We start from the raw sequence: 20,231 nt of genomic DNA, 5'->3' as shown, positions 1-20,231 counted from the left end.
TTTACCCTGTTCCATTTCAGAAGGAAAAACCCGAGGACCGAATCTGCAGCAATGGGAATGTACATGTACCCGTTCAAACTCCCTTTCTCGAAGCGCATTCTGGCCATTTTGGAGGGAAAACCAAATGGGAGCTACTTGTGTTTGCAGACAAATGCTACCCTTGGCTCATATCCCAAGACAGGCACCTGACAACAGGAACCCGTCAGATCCCTCGACATTCAGATGGCTTCAAGTCAAGGGCTGGACGCTATCTGATGCTTCAAGAACTAACTTCCCTTTTCAAAGTTCTAATTCTTTCTATTTGCCAGCAACCACTTTCATTTCTTGCAGTCCAACCTACTCTGATTAAACACACATTCACAGTAAGAAAAAACAAAGTGACTATTTTTGAAAGAGAGAAGCGGTTGATTTTTGCTTTCGTATCTTGGCAGATGAGCCGCACTGCCACCCTCAGAATTTAAATCATCAGCACACTGCCTGGCAAGTTCCATTTCCACCAACGGGCACCCCTTTGCTCCTTTCCATGGCTTTTCCCCTGCTCTCCTAAACCTTGAGGCAGCTCCCATTCCCAGCTGCAGCCAAAGAGCTGGGCAGGACTGACCCCTGGGTGTCCCCTGCTCCCTCAAGCCCCCACCAGAGGCAGTGACAGGTTATGAAGACAGAGCCAGAGTTTCCTTTTCGTTCCTACTCCCCATCTCCGTGGCTCATTAGAGGGGATTCAAAACAGGCTCGGAACAAACACTCATTGAATGCAGCCTGCAGGCTTCCACACTCACCTGACGGTCGTCAGGGACCTGATGCCCGAACTGGCTCAGCCAGGTGTGCGAATCCCGCTCCTCTGCGCTCAGCTCCTAAGGATTTAGAAAAAAAGGCTGCGTGTGAGACCACGAGGTAGGTCCCTAACAAATGCTCCAAATTTCAGGCTTCCACCTTCTTTAACCTGCTTCCTGGAGAGAACCCCCACCCCAAGCCGCAGCTGACAGGCAGGTTGGTGGGATCACGTGGGCGAGGAGCACAGGTAACTTCGGGTACTTACTTCCAGTAAGTAACTGACAAGCGAGGCTGGGCTCGCACGGGCTTGGAACGTGCCTGGGGCCGGACCCAGGGGAAGTGCCCGGCCGATCCCCGAGCACTTGCTTCCCGCAGCCGAGGCCGAGCATCCGAAGCCCGCGTCCTCATTGGGCCTGAGCTGCGTCCACACTTCATTCCTCACCGCTCCCCCGCGGTTCTTCCGTTTTTTTCAAACCCTCCCCACTGGGGCCCCCACACAGCATTATTCTCCCAACCGAGCTGCTCGAGGGAGGGCTGCATTTAAAGAAAGATGGTTTCCTTGAGCGGACTCACATATGACACCCCCACAACTCCCACCCACCCCCACCAACACACACAAAACCCCTATTTCCTGCAGTTGCTGCTGCAGTTTCCAACTTGGGGGGCTGCCATTCCAGTCCCGACTGGGTGGCTTTCAAAGCCAGTCCCTGGACTCCAGAACGTTGTCTTTACCTCAAATGAACCTCCCCCACACACACAAAAAAAAATGCTCGCAGAAAAAGAACCCCCCAATGCACGCAAGTGCTTGCAAATCCACCGAGAACTCCCAGAGTAGGGGGCAGAAACTTGTGCGTCGGGGGGACGGCACCAACTCCCCGCGCCCTCAGCCCGGTCCCCGTCGCTACCTTGGAGCCCGAGGAGCCACGCCGGTTTGAGGGAGCAGAGCGAGGAGAGGGGTCAGCAGCCGCTGGGTAATTCCATGCTCGCGAAGAAGGCGCTCGTTCCGTTAGGATGGAAGCGAACACCCACACCTCCTTTTGGCGTGGCTTTCTCTCTCCACCCTCTGCCTTCTCCACCACCACCTCCTCCTCCTCGCCTCCCGCCCCAGCGAGCCTGCGGGAGCGCTTCAGCAGCACACACACATGCTTACTGCACTTTGAAGCGGCTCCCGGCGTCTTATATAGGCCGGCAAGCTCCCTGGGCAATGTAGTCCGAGGCGGAGGTCACGGCGGCGCCGCGGGCTGCCGGATGGACTACAAGCCCCAGAATCCCTCGGGCTCCAGGATAGGCTCTAAATAGACGAGGGCGGGGAGGGGCGTCCTGCGGGGCGTCCCGGCTGCGAACTCTGCTCTTGGTTTGCAGCTGGCTGGGCTTGGAACACGCCACCCAAGACAGCCACCCCTGGGGGGCGCCCCTAACCTTTGGGGATCCTCCTCCTCCAGCCGCCCCCTTTCCCTTAAACCCAGGTATTGCTGGGAGCCGGGGGTGGGGAACAGCTCGGCTTTCTGCTTTGGGAAGTTTTTACAAGCTGGTACCCTCCCTCCTCCTCCTCCCGCCTGGAGTCCAGAGCCAAGAATTTCAGAAATCCGGGGCACAACAACGCCAGTGTTTGTGGTCAAGGATTAAAGGCGCGAGGTTGTCTTTATTTAATGTGCTCGGTTTACGCAGGAAACTAAGTCTGGAAGCGACGGTCCACGCACGCGGGGGACACGCAGGCAAGTGGCTCGAGAGCACTTTCCTAAGCTGAACCGCGCGTGCCCTTCCTCGCCCCGCAGGAGGTAAAGCACACGAGCTCTCCTTCCCGGGCACAAATAGAGCAGCCGTGTGGCGACTTGCCCGCGCTGAGTTGGGGACGCGGAGAATAAATACAGACCGCGACCTCGGTCCTGACCCTGCTTCAGGCAGACCCTCTACTCCTGGGAGCTCAAATGCTTAAATAAATAAACCGCAAACGAGAAAAACAGGGCTTGCGAGACAGCCTTTTGCGCAGAGGTGCGCCTGCAGGCGGGGCGCCCCGCGCAGCTCCGACGGGCGTCAGGGACCAGGTGGGTTTCAGCCCCTACCAAGAAGGGCCTGCGCTCTGGGCTACAGGCTGCTTCGTGCTGGGCTTTTGGAAAGAGGGCAAGGGCTGAGCTCCCGTCCTCAGACGACGTGCATTCATTCCACAAACGTTTCCTGAGTGTCTGCTGTGTGCCGTGCACTGTGCTAGGCGCTGGGGCACGGCGGTGAGCCAAAACACGTCGCAGCATCCCGGCAGGCGCATAGGGTCTGCTTTAGAAATAATAATAATAGTAATAGTAATAGACCGATTTTTATTGAACCCAGACTGCGTGCACTTTTCGTGCATCGTGTTACTTGAGCTTTAACACCCCTTAAGCAAGTGTTTTCATCCCTATGTGATAGGTGCACACCGAGGGCTCAGAGAAATTAACTGATTTCCCGAGATGACGCGGTTAGTTAAGTCGTGCAGCCTGCATCCCAGTTCCCGCCTGGGAGTGTACTACGTCCTCGTCTTTGGGGAAATCCGTCCGCACTGCCTTAAGCGGCCTCCCTCGCCACTTTAGAAGCAGCCGCTGAGCCCGTGGGCAAGTCCTTTTCATCTCTTTGCCCCAGTTTTGCCATCTTAGGAGAAAACCATTTGAATTTCACTACTTTCTATCAGGATTGCTTGATATAGAGTCAACAGTCTTGTGAAGCTTCAGGAACCAATTAGGGGAGCACCATAGCTAATAACTATTACTGACATAATAATGCCAAAAATAACACCTAGCATTTATTGGGTACATGCCATGTGCCAGGCATTGTTCTAAGTTCTTTCTGTATATTATCTCATGAAATCCTATTAATGAATCCTTTTTTTTTACTTACGGGAAAACTGAGGCACAGAGATGTTAAGTAACTTCCCCAAAGTCACACAGGGGGTGGGCTGTCTGACTCCCAAACCCTGGACCTTAACTACTACCCGTCACAGCCTCCCCAATGTAAACATTTGCATTGTATGTATCTGCTCATATAATCAGTTCATACCCATCCAGGAATGGGCAAAGCTCTGCAGTACACAGAGTTCATGTCTATTATAGTCCCTCTTCCCCTCCTCTCTTTTAGCACTGTCCCCTGGTCACTAGGCACTAAAGCTACGCACCTGATGCCTCAAGCTACCACTCCCCATCCTCAAGAAACTCCCCCATCTTGTAAAAACAAAGGGGTCCACCGCTTTCCCATCTGTTCCCTCTCCTTTTCCCCCATGAAAACAAACCATTTTTAAAGGGTTTTTGGCTCTCTTTTTTCAACAAATTCACCAAATCAATCTATGCTGATAGAACTGGTAAATACTAAAAGGGTAATTATTTCATGTGCTTCTAATTCAGAAACACAATGAAATTTTAATGTGGTTCTTCTGAAGAGAACTTGGCCTTGCTTGAGAGCTGGAGTGGGGTGCTTTTCATCCTCACCATACAGTGGACACTGGAGCCTTAGCAACTTTATCCACTGTCTTCCCTCCCACATCACAAGTTTCACTGAAGGCAGAGACTGTTTTATTCGTGCTTGTGTTCTCTACCTCCCCAATCCAGCAAACTTTCATCCTCTGTCTGCACATTTTAGTAGATAATGTGAAAAAAGAAAAAAGTTTGTTTAAAAGAAATGTTTTAACAGGAGGTGTGCCATACATACGGTGGGCTAGGTGAACATATTTTTTGAACGCACAAATCTTGTAGCCCACCCACATCACACACTGTTTCCTCACCTGTGCGTATGTGTGAATGATCCCATTCAACAGGTTGCAATTGGCATCAGGTTCTAGAAGCTATCTGTTCACTAGAAAGTAGTTTGGCACATTTTGCTGTGATGCTAAGAAGTTCTCTGTGAGGATGTATGATTGATGATGACGTATGTCATTCAAAAAAACAAAAAGGCCACTGCCCAACTCATTCCCCATTATCAATAGAGGGAAAAGGGTTTCTTTTTCTTGGAAAAATTTGCTAGACCTGTGCTTCCCAACACAGTCGCCACTAATCATTTTGTCACTTAAGATGTGGCAAACTGAGACATGAACCAGGTGTAAAATATATGTTGAGTTTCAAAGCCTTCGTACAAAAAAGAGCAAACTATCTCATTAGTAATTTTAACGTTGATCACATGTTGAAATGATAATACCTGGGATCTATTGGGTTAAATAAAGTAGATTAAAATTCATTTCACCTGCTTTTCTTTTTACTTTTTTTTAATGAACTAGGAAATTACAAAGTGACATGTGTGACTCATGTGCTTTTGGACAACGCTGGCCTGGAAAACCAAGAACCTGATTCCACAGCTCAGATTCCGAATGATGACCAGCCCTGGACATTGCCACTTATTACTTTGCCCTGGTCAATGCCCATGCAGGGAAGTGGGAGGGCTTTGTAGAATCAGCATAATGTCATAGTCTGAGCAGAAGTGGGAAGAACATCTGAAACCAGCACACCAGCCTACCCCACGGGAAACCAGACAAATAGAAACAGGGACTCATCAGCACTACACAGCTGAAAACTGTATCCGAATGACCTGCCGAGAAGCCCGTCCTCAAACATTACCCTGATTAAGAGAGCAAGATATGCTGGAGAAAGCAGGGGTCAGAAAAAGTGGGCTTGACATCCAGCTGCACCCTCACCTCCACGTCCCCCTAGCCAGGCACCTAACCCTGCCAAGACTCCGTTTTATGATAGCGTGAAGCCGCTACTCCTTGCCCTGCTCACCTCACTGGATCAAACGAGTCATTGGACATGAAAGGGCCCTGCAAGCTCACTGAAGCTATACCGAAGTCAGAGAATGCGAGCAACAAGCATGGAGAAAATGCTGATGTCCTAATGCAGTGCTCGGCTCCAAACCACACTTCAGATGATAATCCCAGGTTTCTCTTGGGCAAAAGATTTGAATCGCCTATAGCTGTCCCATGAGCCTGGCGTGCTTCAATTAATAGCTTCTCCAGGTCACTCTGTCATCAGCACAGAACGACTGACACTAAAGTCGTAGACTTCAATCTATTTTTTGGCGCAGGTGTGTGATAAACCGCCATTGCACCTGAGAACTATCAGTAAAGAGAAATAGCTACTGTACAGCCAGTCCTCCGACTCGTCTCTCCCGGTCATTGCTAACTGCGTGTGGTGGCGGGATGGAATCCCAGCCCTTTCTGAGGATCTTATAAAACCCATGGACATCTGCACAGCACAACACAGATATGCAAAATGTTAGCAGCAGTTCTTGCAGTTTCTTGTACCAGTCCCCCAAAATTCACTGGTAGACATTCCCAGAAGACTAGATTATCTTTCAGCGGCATCTTTGTGATATTGTCTCTCCAACCAGATAAACTCCTTGAATATAGGGACCAGATCCTATATTTGTGTACCCTTCTAATATCTAGCTCAGCTCCGGCTAGGTGACTATTGGAGCCACAAGGGTGACCAGAAGAAGTGATCCATAGATGCACAACAGCCCTACTTGAGATGGGAACAGTGTAGTTGGTGTTTGAACAAGAGCAGAAGACACCAGTTTGCTGTGGAGCCAAGAAAGGTAAGATGTGTTTCCCGATCCCAAGCTCTGGGCATCCTGTGAGGCCGAGGGAAGCCAGAACAGGGAGCAGCCCTACACTCACCATCCTTGTCTGGAGCTTCAAAGAGGCTGCTGGTCAGTAACCTTGCACGTGGAGGGACCATGGACACATCGCCAGTGATGTAGGATCCAGAAGGCAACATAGTAGCTACAGAAGAAGACAAACATAAACAGTTACTACCACTTTATACCACATGGAAGTGACGGCGATACCATCTCTGATTTTGCTGCCGACCTCGTCTGGGACCATGTAAGCAGACAAAGAACACGATTACTTTCTTTCTTCCACATTCTCTGCCTGTGAAACATGCAGCACCGTTTCACATGTTATTACCTGGGTAATAAGTACCCAGGGCTGATTATCCACTCAGACACCCTCCCCCACCCCGTCTCCTGCTTCACATCGGCAAGACTGTCATCCTAAATTGCTCTGGGAACCGAGCGGGATCTGGAGACTTGAGGAAGTCTTGGAAAAGGCCTTATTATCTTAGCTGAGTGTTTGAACTGAAAGGAAATCTGGTTGTCAAAAGAAAAACAGAAAGCTCTTTTTACAGAAGAATTCAGCTAGTACATGTAGAAAGAAGAATAAAATTAGAAAATCACCATTTTGCAGCTTCCAGTGTATGAATTTATTTAGACAAAGGTATCAATAGATGCCAAACCCCCAGGATGAAAGGTTGGTAGGAACAGGATATTGATATGGTCCTAAACATCAGCCCCCATGCTGCCCACTAATTATGAAGCGAAAAATGGAGCTTTACAGTGAAGAAGCAGTATGGCTGTCTCCCACATTAGCCAAGTGATCAAGCCGACCACCAACAATACTGGGACAAGCAGATAGGCTTTGAATCCTGATACAATTCTATAAGTAGCACCCAACATCACATATGAAATGTTCTTGCCAGAAATATTTGAGGATGCCACCAAACATACCCAGAATGTGGGGCATTCCACAAGACTATGGGCCTGGGCTCTTAAAAAAAATCAGCGTCATGAAAAAAGAAAAAATGGCGGGAGAACTATTTAGATTAAAAAAGACTGAAACAAACATTGTAATGAAATGCAACATGTGACCCTCGATTGGCTCCTAGATTAAAAGAAATACAGAAATAAATCGATAGAAGACATTTTTCAGGAACTGGAAAAGTTGGCATCAACACTATATATTAAGGAAAAGTGTAGAATTATTAGTTTTCTTAGGTGTGATAATGGTATTGTGATTATGTAGGAGAATGTGCTTTTCCATAGGAAAGGTACCATAAAGTATTTAGAAGTGGAACCTCATGATGTCTGCGTATCTATTTAATCCAAAGTATATACATAAACATATATGTGTGTATATATGTATATAAATGTATTTATACTTATTCAAAAAGCTATCTACAATCTTGCCACATTAATAGATATTTCTATGACCATCTTTGTGGTCATTTTACAGTTATGCTTGAGAGTTACTTTATCTTTGAAAGTGATAGTTAAGTGCAAGAAATTATTTTTTAAATCTACATTTAACGTTTTAGGTAAAATGCAAGATAAGCTGGGTACTATATAGCGAGGCACCTTTAGTGTCAGCAGTCTCCAAGTCATGAGGAATCCGATTGTTGCAATGTATCCTTCTTAGGGTATTTTCAAGTCAACCAGGAAAGCAAAGGGAATTGTGCATGAGAAAAGGGAAGTGGGAAGCTTGAGAATTTTCAGAGGCTTCATTTGGTCCCTCTCCTGGGAAAGTGATTTAATGACCAGTAGACCTAATCAGTGACCCAGCACTGACTTGCACTCAGTTTAGTTACCAGGCAAGCAGAATAGAGAGCTGTTTCACATCCTGTGCTGTATCAGTGTCCCCAGACTCAAGCAACGTTGCTGCTTCCTTTTGTTCCCACTTAATTTTGTTCCCAGATTTAAAGAAATAGTTCCCTCTAATTGTAGTTTTAGGATATGGGTAACCTATACCATCAGTTGAACCCAGATGGAGAGTTTGAGGTCAATCCTTCATAAAGCAGATTCGTTAGGGAGAGTCAGCCCAGGAAGAGGGGTCGGAGAGGATGGGGGACAGGTGGAGGGCTCTCTATAGGAACACTTGTTTTGTTGGTTCCTTAAGGGCTTGGCTGTATACGAAATCGGTACTACGCCCTCTACAGGTGCTGTGCTTGTCTCCGGGGAGAGGAGCAAAGACCCGGTCGAGTGCAACATGCTTTTGCTGTCTGCCTTTCTCTCTATTGCTACCTTCCTTCCACCCTCCAGAGGAATCTCAAACACCGTGTTTGGAGGGTAACAAAGAGGAAGATTGGCTGCTTCGTAATCCTAGCTTGTAGTCCTCAGCTTGTCTTTCATTCCGTTTCCCTCATTATTGCTTCTTTCCAGTAATATTTTGCAGACCTAGCATCTGTGACCCCGGACATTGCCTGGGTGCTGTCTGAGTCCTCTGGCCTGCCTTCCTTCCTCACCATCCATCCGGCACCTGACGGTTCACCCTGGACTATTTCTCCTTTAAAGGTATGCATTGTCAAGACGACCCTTTGTCACTGAAACACTTCTATTGACCATAATAAAGCAAGTGAGGGAGGGAAATAGCTTCTTCTAAGTAGTTTCTCTTCTCAACACTCTCCCAGACAAGCCCTTTTATTTACATTTATAACTGTGTCACCTCTTAGGAGAAGAAGGAGAAGGAAGCAGAAAGTGTGTATCTAGTATTTTCAAGGCAGTTTAAGTCTCACTCGACACCTGAAATACCTTGGGAAACAGACAAAATTGGCTACCTCTGGAGCCAATGAGCCCTTCTGTAAAGATCAGTGCTCCTTCGGGGGAAAAATTAAGTATATATTAATAGTACTCTTATCATCAAAAATAAATAAGGATAGTTAAAAGGGAAAGATTATTGTTTCCAAAAGAATCTCACTCACAGGAAAAGCAAGTTTCTAAGTTTCTGAGTATACTGTTTTGTACCTGAATGAGGAAATGTTGTAATAGCCTCAATGAAAAGATTTCCATGGAGGAACAAGCACTAAATAGATCTGGTCTTTCCAAAAAAAAAAAATGGTTCAGGTGAGTATCTGCTAATTATATTTAATTTGTGCATTATTGAATAATCAGTTGGCCTTCAGAACAAGGAAAATGTTTAACTTTCTCTGGTTATGGAAAAGTTCACTTGGTGTGAGAAGTAGGGTGAGAGAGAAGCTGCTGTTAGAAAAATCTTTGTGTTACGCTTGTCCTTGCTTTAAAAAAAAAAAAAAAGATTGTGTACCTTCTGATCCCAAATCAGTATGAGAAAGTAGGTTCCCAGGTTAAATTAGCCATCATTCTTCTTCCACTTAACTTATTTTCAGAGCATTATCACAAGGGAAGAGGTACGAATATTAAAAAGAAAAGGGAGAAAAAAAAGACTTCTCGTAATGCTAATCTGTATTGGAACAAGGTTTTGAAGCAATGGTGTGGCACTTGGTGACATGCCAATCCATACTACAAAGTAAAGGAAGAAGAAAAATACTTCCATGTGTTTTGTGGAATAACCCAGTCAGCAAGTGATTAAATTCTGATTAATTGCAGCCATTAAAAATGGATCTTATTTTGTGTCACTATTTCATTTAAAATGTAGTCAAAGCAGAAAAATCTTGGGGGAAATGAGGAAACTGTAGAGTTTGCCTTTAAAGTCCATTTTTGAGGGAAAGAAATCGTGGGTTTCTATCATTCCCCCATAGAGAAGAAACCTGTTCAGGAAGCAAAGGAAACTTTTTGTTCATAGGATGGGACACCCTGCTAACGACACATATTGGGCAAATGTTGGCATCCATAAAACACACAGTAGCAAAGACAGTGGGCAGATTTGGGTAGAACTTAGAATACATGGGTGGCTTTCAGAATAATCTCCAGTGCTATGTTCTTTGATTCCCTGGGTTCCCCAGTTTCTCCTACAAAGCCTAGCACATGGTGGACACTTAATATATATTTGTCATATAGACCCCCATGGAGTCCATATATTCCTTAGCGTCTCTATTTGCATGGGCTATCTGGGTCTCTAAGGGTCCATTAAAGTGATCCTGGAGATCCCTAAAGAACTATAAAGAAACTAAATGGTCCTCATTATTTAATATGTAACTGTATATATTAAGAGAAATTCATTCATTCACATTTTTTTTTTGTTAAATTAAGATACATCCAGTACTAACTAGTAAGTTCTCTGTATCCTGGACAGGCCAGTCCTCAGAAGCCGACCATGCCTGCAAACAGCGTGGCGTCAACATGCCTGGATTCTCACGCCCCAGGTAGGTGTCCACCCAAGAGAAATGAAAACACCTGTGCACTCAGGTCCATAGCAGCAATATTCATAATAGGCAAGAAGTGGAAACAAACCCAAATGTCCATCAACTGATGAACAGATAAACAAAACGTGGGCTATCCATACAATGAAATATTATTCCGCCATTAAAGAACTAAATTACTGACACAGACATAGAGCATGTTATGTGAAGTGAAAGAAACCAGTCAAGATGGGTACATGTTATATGGTTCCTAAATGTCTAGAATGGACAAGTCTATACAGACAGAGAGGGGATGAGCGTTTGCCTGGGGCAGGCAGGGAGGGGGTGCAAGCAAAAGTATTTAATTAAATAGCTGGTTATATGAAGTTATTTAACAACATGCAGTCCTCCTGTTGAAAGGGAAATTGTATAAAAGGATACTTGATAGTGAAAATTTTAGCAATGCCACCCCCCCCTTCACTCGAGTGATCTACTCAGTCCCTTCTTTTGCCAATGAAGGAACAGACACCTAAAGATCTGCAGGTGCTTCCAGATCACAGAGCCAAACAGAGGCCCTGCGGGGATGAGAGGCCTGGTTTCCTGACCCCAGGGGCGACCGGTTCACCGACTCGGATCACCACACGGGTGTTACTAAACTAACTTAGCAAACTTCCCATGTTCTCTTAACCAGCTCTGTACTCTTCTTCGTATGCTTCAAACAGAAGGCCCAATTAAAGTCCTAAGTCTGCTTACTTCTTTACTGCATATTTTTATTATACTAATTTTACTGTACAAACGGTAATACATCCACTATTTATTGTAGTGGGGTTTTATTCCACTGAGTTACTGGCTGGTCCATTCCTGCGGCCATGTTTCACCAGGGACCCTTCTCTATGGGGACATCACAAGAAGGTCCTGGTTTCCCAATGACCCGACCTGTTCTTCCCTTGCTGTGACCCAGAGAAAGAATTCCCCATAGTGGAAGGACAGTGGAGTCGTCCCAGGGGCGACTTACGTTGTTTTTTACATGATTGTAACACCAATTATCCTAGAACTGGGAGGGGAAAAAACCCTCCAAACCCTTCCTTTCTTGTCAGATTTCCCAGAGGAGTGAGCATGGCACAGTTCCTTTTTCTTTTCTGCAATTATTTTCAGATTAATTTGCTGCTGGCCCAGTTTATTTCTATTCATTTCTAGAGCCATTGCATCACACCTAAATGAGTTTCCTCTTTCTATTGTTAGACGAATTTTCTCAAAAGATTTGAAAACTTTCTGCTTCCTCTTTATTCTGTTTTGTGGGTGAAGCATTTTATTCAGACTCTTCCTCCAGGTGTCCTCTTGAGTTACAAAGTTAAATGGTATTTCGTGGGTGGGAGACCTTGAGAAATGTTGACAGTTGTAGGAGCCAGTTTCCGAGCCGACATTTATTTCCTGCCATTGGCTTATCCAGGGATGTGCCTCTGGTGTTTTGCGTGTTACACTCAATAACTTGTCCTTACTCATCATAACAACGGTGAGCTCATTATACCAGAAACCATTTAGCGAGGTCTTACTATGTGCTAAGTGCTTTACAGAGATCATTCTAGTTAATCCTCTTCATGGTCTTAAGAGCTGGGTTTTATTAGCCCTCCTAAGAAGATAGATGAAGAAAGCGAAGAATTTCAAAATTTAAGTACATTGCCCAAGATCGTTCAGCTTGTAAGCTGCAATGACTGCCTGAGTCCTAATTCCCCGCGTTCCCATGCTTCTCAAACTGGGGTCCTCAGACCAGCAGCATTAGTATTAGTTGGGAAATTGTCAGAAATGCAAATTCTTGAGCTGCATTCCCAGATCTACTGAGTCAGACACTCAAGGAGTGGGGCCCAGCCACCCGTGTTTTCACCAGCCCTCCGGGGGATTCTGATGGGGGCTGAAGTTAGAGAATCAGCTTTGTAGGCAGGACAGCATCACATCTATGGACAGGGAACTGGGAAGTCTGTCTGGGAAACGACTCCAGGAGCTCTGGGTTGCCTGGCCTGGGGCTGGCTGGGACCTGTGGCTTCCTGTCTCTCAGAAGGAGAGCTGTTTCTCAGCTGAGGCCCCCTGACTTCCAGGGGCTGTCTCTCAGAAGGAGAGCTGAGGCCCCCTGACTTCCAGGGGCTGGGCATTTCTCTGAATTCTTATAAACAGCATCAGAGCTCAGACTGTTTCTGCCTGAATCATAAATGGTTATCATCACTCTCCAATTCCTGCCCCTACGCCATGCGAAGACACCTACACTTTCCTAGCCACAAAGGAGAACTTGAGGGTAAGTGGTTGAGGGGCAGAGTCCCCTTTCCTGCACAGACCCTCCATGGTCCAGCTGTGTCTCAGCCAAAGCACATCGCCTGACTCTGCAGAGGATGCCCCGTGCACCTGTGGTTTCCAGCCTGCCTCCAGTGATAATGCTAGGACTGAAACACCTATTTGTTAATTTCCTATTGCTGCCATGATCACACACTCAGCAGCTTAACGCAGATTTACTTTCTTACAGTTCCATAGTCAGAAATCCGACGTGGGTCTCACGAAGGTAAAATAAAGGTGCTAGCAGGGTTGCGCTCCTTTCTGGGGGCTCTAGGGGAAAATCTGTTTCCTTGCGTTTTCTAGCTTCTAGAGGACACACACGTTCCTTGGCTCATGGTCCCTTTCTCCACCTTCAAAATCAACAATGTTGCACCTCTCTGACCATTCTTCCATACTCGCCTTTCCCTGTGACCATAGCCAGGAGGGGTTCTGCTGCTTTTAAGATGCAATGTGACTAGATTGGACATACCCCGGTAATCCAGGATACTCTCCCCGTCTCAAGGACCTCAGCTTAATCACATCTGCAACATCCTTCTGGCCAGGTAACATAGTCACAGTTTCTGAGATTAGGACACAGACATCTTTGGGGGCCATTATTCTGCCTGGCAGAGTCTTCTCTTGTAGCCTAGGGTGACATTCTCTTTTAGAGACTATAGCAGCAAATTTCAAGAGATAGGAACAAGGAGAGAAGATAAATTCATATATTATTTGTCAATTAGAGGAATCTGTAAAGCCATGTTTCCTTGACTCTAAGACTGTTTGCTGAAATATACCTCTGCTTTGAAGACATTTTTTTGAGAAAAAAAGAAGCACTGTCTTATTAGAAGTGTCCATAGATCACAGCATACATCCAGATTTCAGAAATGATACAGTGGGATGGAAGTGTGTCTCAGAATCAAAGTGATGCCACAATAATACCAACCAGGTTTCTTTCCCTTCTTACACCTGCCCAATTGATCGCCATAAAGTACTATTATGAAGTAGGCAAGACAGGAAACTCAGGCTCTGAGAAGTTTAGTGACTAGACCTACAGTTTCCTAAACAGACGCTGGGACCCGAGGCCCAACCTTTGACACAAATCCCGGGCTCTATTGTATGAGGCAAGGCTGCCCAAGTGGGGGTGATAGTTTTAGTCTCCCCAGAAAGAAGTTACTTCCTCAGTGGTCACCAAGCTTGGGGTCACAGATCCCTGGGGAACCAAAGAGTGATCATGAGGCCTGGGAGCTCATTTACGTGTTTTGTTTGAAGCTTGAGAAGGTCATAGGCATTTGTACCTTTCAAATTTGTACAGGTCTGATGTGTTTAATATCCTCTGCTAACATACTGTTTTTGTTTTCAAAACAAATGGACACTACAACTAAATCTGCTGTGGTAAGACCATCTGATATATACTATATGTGTACAAACAGACACTTTGGCCAACGTTGCTCAAGCAGTAGTTTGCCATAATCAGAAGTGTCTGGACGCTGATGGGAACCACTTTGAGTACCTCTTGTCATTGCAGAAGTCAAACGTGACTCATATTCATCTTTTGTTATCAGTGTATATTGCGTATTACAATTTTAACAGCTTTCCTTTCTTAAAATGTGTATACTTTTTTGGGGGCACCATATATATATTACATATGTATACTTCCCTTTACAACTGAGCTCTCCTTCTTGACAAAGTTGGGATTATTATTCTCCTTCATTTTACTTGACTTAAAACATTACGAAAGCAAGAAGGGAACCATGACTGATTTCTTATGTTAGTCCTTCCTCTCTCTTTTCCAAAGGCACATAAAGCATCTTTTACTTGCTCTGAACTTCTTTTGGTGCCATTCTGGCTTCTTCTCATCTTTCTCTCCACTCACCACTGCCAGGAACATCAGAAAGATAACTGGATGCTAAGTATGGAGAAGAAAATTATAGGTTGTGCTGGAGTTGTCAGTCATGGTGCTGGCCACGCCCGTGGCATTCCTGGGCAAAATGCCCCACAGCACAGGTACTGGAGGGTAGGGCTAGTGGTTTATTTTAGGAAAGCAGTGGTTTACAAATGGTCGTGGTCAGCAGTGCCACTGACATCTGGGAACTTGTTAGAAATGCAAATTCTCGGGCCCGCCCCAGAACAGCTGAATGATGGCTGGGCCCACCAATCATTGCTGAGGCACATGGCAGTTCTGCCTGAACTTCTCATCGCAGCTGATTGGACCAGAGACAACAACTTGACTCAGTGCTGCTAAACCGCAGGCTCCGGGCCTGTGGTGGGCAGTGGTGTGAGAAAGCGGAGCCTGGCAGAGCAGGCTTCCTCTTTGTGACAGTTGAACACGGAAACTGATATCTTGGGTGTTAGCACACTGGATGTGGAATGGGGCTGTGCAGTAGAGTGGAGGCCACAAAGGTTCATGAGTGTTCTGGAAACAGGAACTGCACTGTGACTAAGCAGAAGCAAAATTTAAAAAGACACTGAGGAGAGAGTGAGGAAGGCAAAATGACTGGTGGAGAACAAATAAGTGTGCAGGGAACAGCTGACCTTGGAGAGGTGGGAGTGAACTGGGGAACCCCCCCCCAGGAAGAGCAAGAGCACGTGCTGCTGAGGTCCTGGGGGGGCTGCCGCTGACCCTCAGGTTCTGCTTCTGTCCTCCACAGTGTTCCAGTCCCTTCCAAAGCAGAACCATTCCATTTTCTGCAGCTCCTGTTCCGTCTGTGTGTCCTTAAAACGTGTCTCTCTTTGCATTTTCTTTAAGGAAACATCCCACCCTTTTTTGGTGTTTTCAAGGAGGGAGTGAAGACCAAACCACTTGAACAAGAAAAGAAGACAAAAACCAAACAAAAAGGAAATGAAAAGTTCTCTGTGACTTTTCCTCACTGGCTGCAGCACAAATTAGCAAAACGACAAAGCCTAAATTCACAGGCTTTCCAATCAGGTGATTTGAGCACCCGACTCTGAAGGATGCCCGGTGAAAGAACCACATGGCAAAAAATTTCTGCCTCATTTCTGCTGGCTAAGTCCACAGAGAAAAGTGACCTATTATTTAAAAAAAACTTAGGAATGCTTATTTTATATACACATATTAAATAGATTGATAAGGGTCATAATCATAACTAATGATTTTTGAGCTATTCCTATAAATCGAGCAACGTTCAAGGCATTTCACATGTTTGAAATTATTTAATGTCAGTTCCACAAGGACAAGCCTTTTCATCTGCTTTGCTCACTGCTGTATTCTCAGGGCCTGGATTCGTGTTTGGCAACAAGTCAACCAGCAATAAATACTTGTTGACTGAATTAAAGTGGACCATCACAAAACCCTTCGGATTTGGATACAACAGCAGGTGCTGTGATATCCAGGTTGCAGGCCCTTGTGGCACACAGATGGAGAGTCACGTCTCGACTGTCTACGTATGGCATGTGAGCATGTGAGCTTCAGGCAGCAAGCTTCTGCTGGGAAGAAGACCCTGACTTCGGGGTCAGTCTTACAGATGTTTTGTAGCACTGTTATTGGGGGAAGAGTGATGTTCAGATTTCATCCTATCACCATCTGAAGGTTTTAATTCTTTCTATGATTCATTCATTCAGCAAATATTGTCTGAACACTGACACATACGCTGTGTTGTTCTAGGCACGGAGGACATAGCATCGAATGCTCAAATGCTGTACCTGCACCCATGAGGAGCGCTAAACAGAATCATTTCAGGTAGTGACATGTGCGTGCAGAAGACAGGTGATGTGGTAGCGCATAACGGGAAAGGACGGGTCACTTTATATTGGGGGACCAGGGGAGGCTCCACCGAGGAGGTAACATTCATGGCGAGACCTGAATGGCAGGAGCCGGCAGCCGTGAGAAGGGTGGGGCGCTGCAGGTAGGAGAAGCCGCACGTGCGAAAGCCTGAGGTGGGAAAGCCTGTGCTCCAGGAGCAGTGAGAAGGGTGCCACGGCCGGGCCATGGCCACCAAGGACTGTGAGGGAAGATGAAATAAGAGGTGGGCGCCTTGTCTGTCAGCCATGGTGGCAGCCAGGAGGTGTGTGCTCAGGTCATCCTTGAGAAGCGAACCTGCCATAAGGAGTACAGGGATGTGACAGACTCTAGCAGCTGCCCCTGTGGGATCAGCCAGTGTTCCAGCTGACAACACCCTCTTCCTGGGCAGCTGCCGCTAATGACTGAACGTGGTGGGGAGACTAAGGCCCGGCCGTTCTGGCTCAATGCGAGACTCTTCCAATCCTTGTTCTCGACTTTCCTGTTGGACTGGCCCAGACAGCACTGCATGGGTTCTCCAGAGAAACAGAACCAATAAGAGACACATCCATATACCTATATACCTGCATATATATTTATATAGACATATATATATATATAAAATGAGATTTATTATAAGGAACTGGCGTGTGTGATAATGAGGTTGAAAAGTCTTATGACCTACTGTCTGCAAGCCTGAGACCAGGAAAGCCCGTGGTGCGGTTCCAAGGCCTGAGAGCCAAGGTCGATTCTAGCCCAGGTCCAGAGGACTTCCTCCACCTTTTGGGTCTATGCAGGCCCTCAAGAAATTGGGTGATGCCCCCTCACATAGGGGCGGGCCATCTGCTCTGATCAGCCAATGCCAATCTCACCCAGAGACACCCTCACAGACACACCCGGAAATCATGTTTAACCAGGTATCTGGGCATCCGTGGCCCAGTCAAGGTGACCCATAAAATTGTCCATCCCCATCACCAGACTCAGAGGCTTTTCCTGCCCAGTGCGCCTTCCTTTCACAGGTGCCAGACCTGTATCGTACTCTGCAGGCTTTTGCTGCCGACTCCTTCTAAGTCCCTCGCCCCTTTAGTTTTCACAGGTGTTACCACCACTAATTCTGGCATTTCTAATTATGTCTTGGCGTCTGTTTCCAAAAGGAGCCACACAGACAGTTGATCCTGGAAGGGGTCTGAAGAAGCAGGTCATGAGATGGGTGGGGCCTGGGGACTGGCTCACCCACTGCCTGGCCTGCAATGAGGACCCATCTTGAGTGGTGTGTGTGGTATGGTTAGTCCCTGGCACAACTGTTAGACAGTTTACTGGTGGTGACCTTGGAGAATGTCCCTGTGGAAAGGAACGTCGCAGACAGTGTGCTGATTCAGGAATCTACAGCTGTGCAAGAGCAGACGCTGCTGGGCGGCAGGCTGATGACCTAATTGTTGGAAACCTGAGCTCCGGACATGTTGGATGCTCAGCCAAGGCAGGTCTCCCGTGCTAAAATCAGGGATAAGGTTGGAAAAGCCTGGCACCTGAAACACAGGGCAGAGGTATGTAGGTGGATGCCCCTGAGAAATGTGGCTCTTCAGACTTCCTGAGCCTTCAAAGCCTGCAGAGGTGGCCCATCCCTCCCTACTGAGAACTAGCAGTTGCCCCGGGGGGGGACAATGCAGAAGCCCCCCACCCCCGCCCTCAGGAGGCAACAGGTCCTGCCCACTCCAGGAGCTGCCCCGTCTCCTCTGTGGCTGCCAGGCTGTAAGACTGATGAGCAAGAATGTATTGACTTGGAGGGACTCCCTGGGACATGGGTTTCATACCTGGGCACAGACCCCAGGGAAAGGGGCAAACACACTTGGCTTCCAGGGGGGCTCTTGGAAGCCAAGAGAAAGCCGTGTCTCACTCTGCATGAAGGTCAACTGCATGGGTTGCTGAAGCCAACGGAGGAAAAGACTCCACAGTACAGGGAAGTAGGGATGCTGTTGGGATTTATTCTGAGAGGCCAGAAGACCCACCAAGGACTATATTCCATGAAAGGACCCAGAGGACACACCATTCCCCACAGCCATCGGGCATGCACTGGGCAAGGGGGCCCACATCACTCAGCTGCTTGTCTCTGCAGGCCAGCGCTGACTGGGTGAGGCAGCCACCAAGCTGGAGCTTGCTAATCGTGACGGAGATGACAGGGGCCTGGGCAATAAAAGCCAGCTGGCGGCCCTTGCCACAAGCAGGGCCACAATGAGTGTAACAGTGGTAGGAGGGGCAGCCAAGGACACCTGACCCACAGGGCATGTGTGGGTGGTAAACAGGAAGGTAACCAGTAAGACTGCTGCTTCACACCTACAGTTAGGATGCTAAGCATGGCCGGCCCCTCAGAAAGAGTGCGGCCCCTGGCTGCACGTAAGCACGGGCACGTGCAGCCAGAGCTGCCCCAATCTGAGCTGCTGTGCTGGGTGTGGCCTCACCGCCAGAGCAGATGTGTAAGGCTTCAGGTAGATGATGGACTGCCATGGGTTTGGCAAATGCGTTTCGTTTCTTCTTGTTTCCTATCCCAATGAGGGAACAGAATTAGGAAGAGTTCACGTGAAAATGGAATGGGTGAAATATTTCTTTACAGCGGGGACCAAATCCCACCCACAGCTGTCCCTAGCCTGTTTTCCTCTGGCCCTTCATTAAGAATGGTTTGTACATTTTTAAAGGTTTGTAAAGCAATGACAACAAAATCAAAGAAGAATGTGCAAAAGAGCACAGATGGCCCATGAAGCCTGAAATATTTGGCGGCCTTTATGGTGTTGGAGGTACTAGCAATGATGGGGAAGAGGCAGGACAGAGATGATGGCAAGCCCCAGTGAGAGGTTCACAACAGTTAGGTCCTGGGATTCTGGAGCAAAGCTGTGCCAGCCACAGCAAAGAATTACTGTGATGTCACACTGATGTGTCAATGCGACTGGGCCATGGAGTGCCCAGATATTTGGTCACACACTATCCTGGTGTTTCTGTGAGAGTGCTTTTGGATGAGAGTAACATTTAAATTGGTAGAATGAGTAAAGCAGATTGCCCTCCCTCAGGCAGGTGGGTCTCATCTAATCAGTTGAAAGGCCTGAATAGACTGAAAAAGCTGACCCTCCCTCGAGTAAGACAGAAGTCTTCCTGCTTGGCTGTCTTTGAACTGGGACATTGGCTTTTTCCCACCTTCAGGATTGAACTGAAACCTCTGGGTCTCAAGCCTGCCGGCCTTTGGACTGAAACTATGCCATCATCTCTCCTGGTTCTCAGGCCTGTGGACTTGTTGGACCAGTACTTATACCATCCGTTCTCTTGGGTCCTCAGCTTGCTGACTCACCCTGCAGATGTTGGGATTTGCCTGCCTCTGTAATCCGGTGAGCCAATTCCTTAAAATAAACCTCTTTCTATATATAAATCTATATGCATCCTGTTGATTCTGTTTCTTCCTCCGGAGACCCCTAATACAACTATGCACGTTAACCAAAAGCAAAAACACAGCTCTTGACATGCTACCGGGCCCTGGTAGAGATAGAATGGTTGGCTACAAAACACCAAGTAATCATATATATAGAACTGCCATCATTAGCTGGTTCTGTGAGACTCAC

General features: G+C 47.0%; 1 protein-coding gene and 1 long non-coding RNA gene across 6 annotated transcripts in view; one reads left to right on the top strand and one right to left on the bottom strand.

The window, feature by feature from the left end:
- The window catches only part of ITPR1 (inositol 1,4,5-trisphosphate receptor type 1), a 293,300-nt gene extending 291,380 nt beyond the window's left edge, over positions 1-1,920 (bottom strand). Inside the window, exons 1-2 of the mRNA XM_074312232.1 lie at positions 1,677-1,920; positions 777-851 (exon numbers count right to left, since the gene is read on the bottom strand). The gene's annotated coding sequence lies outside the window, so the exon portion shown is untranslated. The remainder of the gene's footprint in view (positions 1-776; positions 852-1,676) is intronic.
- A 137-nt stretch (positions 1,921-2,057) lies between these two features.
- LOC109443419 (uncharacterized) lies at positions 2,058-19,996 on the top strand. Of its 5 annotated transcripts, none has more exons than XR_012489547.1 (6): positions 2,058-2,237; positions 2,440-2,549; positions 3,175-3,223; positions 5,006-8,850; positions 10,547-10,616; positions 15,640-19,996. It is a non-coding gene; the product is annotated as an uncharacterized LOC109443419 (long non-coding RNA). The 5 variants fall into 5 exon arrangements; XR_002136680.2 differs by having other exon boundaries at positions 2,061-2,486; positions 5,006-6,607; positions 8,719-8,850; XR_012489545.1 differs by having other exon boundaries at positions 2,059-2,486.
- Positions 19,997-20,231: the final 235 nt, after the last annotated feature.

Source organism: Rhinolophus sinicus, linkage group LG10 (assembly GCF_036562045.2).
Source record: "Rhinolophus sinicus isolate RSC01 linkage group LG10, ASM3656204v1, whole genome shotgun sequence".
NCBI classification, from domain to species: domain Eukaryota; kingdom Metazoa; phylum Chordata; class Mammalia; order Chiroptera; family Rhinolophidae; genus Rhinolophus; species Rhinolophus sinicus.
Note: the sequence above shows the minus strand (reverse complement) of the source record. Positions and strands in the feature narration are given on the sequence as shown.